This window comes from Mus pahari, chromosome 15 (assembly GCF_900095145.1).
Source record: "Mus pahari chromosome 15, PAHARI_EIJ_v1.1, whole genome shotgun sequence".
Lineage (NCBI taxonomy): Eukaryota > Metazoa > Chordata > Mammalia > Rodentia > Muridae > Mus > Mus pahari.
Window position 1 is genome coordinate 36,904,154 of NC_034604.1, and position 4,161 is coordinate 36,908,314.

The window sequence follows — 4,161 nt, forward strand, 5'->3', positions numbered from 1 at the left end:
GGGGGGGGGGGGGAGGGGACAGTAGTAAACTTAGTAACAATACATTTTACTATGAAGATGGTTGAAGGAACTGGGAAGTGATAAAGAACTTAGAATAAGGCCCTGTGCCCGTTAAGGCTGATAGGGGTTTGCTAAATGAAATAAACAGAATCTGCACACGCCCACTCACTAACCTGGAGAGGCAGAGTAAATGAAATTCGCTGACATGAATAGCAGTACATAGCCGCAGTGCTGTCCCCAGGTTGGAAAGTCAAATCCACTTATTACCTTGACTTACAGGCCCAGTGCTGTGATTTCATTAGTGTTAAGTACTAATTCTTCTTTTGTGCTCATTTCCTGAGGGGTTCTGCACCTGTCTGGAACATAATGGAAACCCAACGCAAAAACAGCTCAGTGCTACTGCTGAATTTTTTGGCTTGGTCTGTTTTGGCTTGGCTTGTTTGTCTGTTTAACTGTATAACCCCGGGCTGATGTCAAACTCAGCATTCTCCTGCCTCCTCTTCCCCACCGCTGGACATCCAGGCATGGGCCATCATATTCTGTAAAACACTGGATGTTTGAAGTCCCTTGTTCATTTAAAAAGTTCTTGTACTTTCAGAGAACATGGTGTGATTGTATCATGGCATCACTGTATCATGGTATCACTGTATCATTGGCATTATTCTATAATTAGCATTACTGTATCCTTGGCATTATTGGATCATTGCATCATTGTATCACTGGCATTATTGTATCACTATATCACTGCATCCTTGGCATTATTGTATCACTGCATCACTATACCATTAGCATTATTGTATCATTGCATCACTGTATCATTAGCATCATTGTCCAGATGATGTTTACAATCATCACATTTGCTCTACAGGGATTCTTAGAGACCTAGAGGACCAGCCTTCCTTTCCCTAAGCTGCCCTCTGTCCATAACAACCCCTAAAGTTTGCAAATCAGAAAGTGGAGATTTCTGAATATAAAGAGGAGTAAACAAACCCGGGGCTCTACCTTCAGAATACATTCATAGCTGGACTACTTAGTACCATAAGCCACCACCTGAATCATGGCAACCATCCACTGCCCGCCTCCCAAGTCTCCCCTTTATCCTACTGTTTCTTTCCCTAACACGGCAGCCAAACAGCAAAACAAAACAAAACAACAAACAAAAACCCTTGCAACTGCGACCCTCCTTTACTCAAACATCCGTCATTCAACCAAGAAGAGAACCCATCCTACACTTATTCATTACAGGATGTGGTTACAAAGATTCCCAATTAGTAGAACAGAAATGCTGTGACAGAAGCTGCTGGGAGCCTGGCTTTAAGGAGAGCCTGCGATTGGGGTTAGGGTGGTGTCCCTTTCTATATCTTTATACAGTCTCCTGAGCATACTTCTCATTGGCAGAACTTGCCCAGTCCCATCAGGCTAAGGAGTCTGGGAAATGTAGTCTGCAAGCCCAGGTCCGGGGCATGAGGGGTAAATTATAGAAGGGGATCCTGCGACATTGCACAAACAGAGAGGCCCAACCTCGACTGCATGTCAGTAAATCAAGTGCTTCCCACAGCTTCTGAGAAAGGCTCCCACCACCTAACACACAAATACCAATTAGAGGCACACAGAAGCATGCTACACATATACATACACCACACATGGACACACCTTTTCTGACATCATCCCACACTCGTCCACTCCACCCCATCTGTCCCCTAGTGTTCTGCCTGAAACCACACTGGCTTCTTGGCCCCTCAACTTCCGGTAGATGTTTCCTCAATGAGGTCTACTCTTCCCAAAAATATCTGCTACGCCTCTGTTGAAGACACTTTGGGGGAGGGGGATTGAGACATGGTTTCTTTGTGTAGTCCCAGATGGAACTTGCTCTGTAGACCAGGCTGGTCTTAAACTCACAGAAATCTACGTGTCTCTGTCTCTGGAGTGCCATGCTTAAAGGCATGTGCCACCATTAGCTGGCATTGAAGATGCTTTTTATGATTTATTTATTTTATTTATGTGAGTACACTGTAGCTATACAGACGGTTGTGAGCCTTCACGTGGTTGTGGAAATTAAATTTTAGGACCTCTGCTCACTCAGGTCAACCCCGCTCATTCCAGTCAACTCTGCTTGCTCAGTCCCTGCTCACTGGAGCCCAAAGATTTGTTTATTATTATATGTAAGAACACTATAGCTGACTTCAGACACACCAGGAAAGGGCATCAGATCTCATTACTGGTGGTTGTGAGCCACCGTGTGGTTGCTGGGATTTGAACTCAGGACCTTCGAAAGAGCAGTTAGTGCTCTTACCCACTGAGGCATCTCACCAGACCCTGAAAACACTTTGTTAATGTCACCTCCGCAATCACTTCCGGCGTTTAGTCCTTTGCAGTGCTTTATTTAGCAGACAGTTATTTCTTTCTAACATGCTATACATTCTATGCATAGATGTAGTGTCTAAGTATATATTTCTCTGTATCATTATATATAGCTAATGTATATATAAGTATTCCACAAATATAATGCATTTGGGCATCTATTCTCTTACCAAAATATAAGCTCCAGGAGAGCCAGGATTTTTTTTTCTACTTCTACAGCCTTGATGATCAATAGTTGTTTTTTTTGGCTTTTTAAAGAAAATTTGGTTTCAGAAGCTTAAATTCGTCCAGCAGTAAGATTTTATATATTTAATACCTTATTAAGAGGTCAGATGTTTAAGTATTTCCATCACAATAATTAATATCTATCTACTGATGAACACAATTAGTGTAACCATTAATAGACATAACTATTGTGTGATTATTTTAAAAGTTTGCCGGCGCCAGCACCAGGTCACCTAGGGTGCAGAGTCAGCAGACACCACCACTGTCCCTAGAGGACTGTGCACGCGATCTTAGGATCACTGGTGAGTGAAACAGAGCATCTGCTCCAATCTAATAGTGACAGGCCTGGGACCCCAGAGTCTTTCCTGACCAGAGGCCCAGGTTCCTTTTTTTTTTGTTTTTTGTTTTTTGTTTTTTGTTTTTTGTTTTTTTTTCGAGACAGGGTTTCTCTGTGTAGCCTTGGCTGTCCTGGAACTCACATTGTAGAGCAGGGTGGCCTCGAACTCAGAAATCCACCTGCCTCTGCCTCCCAAGTGCCTCAGGTTCCTTTTGATCAGTTCTGGTTTACGTTGGTTTCGAACAGACCAGACAGCTCCACAGTCCTCAAAGGAGACACCATTTCCATGCAGTGTAAAATGCCCAGGATCTTAGGACAACAGGATCCCAGGGTAACAGGAGCTGGGTCACACTAGCTAGTGTTTGAGTGTCTCAGAGGAACTTGACTGCCAAGGACTCTGTCACACAGAATCTCACCTTCACAGGAGCCCACAATGAAAGAATCACAGAGAAATCTGGACTCTGAGAAGTCCTGAATCAACTGGGATTATAGGAGGGACAGGCTCCAATCAGATATATTGAGGGCAGCAAGCACTAGAGATAACCAGATGGCAGGAGCCAAGCATAAGAACAGAAGCAACAGAAACCAAGGTTACTTGGCATCATCAGAACCAAACTCTCCCACCATAGCAATCCTGGATACACCATCACACCAGAAAAGCAAGACATGGATCTAAAGTCACTTCTCATGATGATGATGGGGGACTTTAAGAAGAAAATACAGGAAATCACAGGTAAACAAATAGAAGCAGTTAAAGTGTAAACACAAAAATCCCTTAGAAGCCGGGCATGGTGGCACACACCTTTAATCCCAGCACTCTGGAGGCAGAGGCAGGCAGATTTCTGAGTTTGAGGCCAGCCTGGTCTACAGAGTGAGTTCCAGGACAGCCAGGGCTAGACAGAGAAACCCTGTCTCAAAAAAAAAAAAAAATCCCTTAGAGAGTTACAGGAAAACACTACCAAACAGGAGAAGGACTTGAACAAAACCATCCAGGATCTAAAAATGGAAGTAGAAACAATAAAGAAAACCCAAAGGGAGACAACTCTGGAGATAGGAACCCTAGGAAAGAAATCAGGAACCATAGATGCAAACATTAGCAACAGAATACTTCAAGAGATGGAAGAGAGAATCTCAGGTTCAGAAGATTCCATAGGGAACATGTAACATACAAAGGCAGGCCTATTAGAATTACTCCAGACTTCTCACCAGAGACTATAAAAGCCAGAAGATCCTGGACA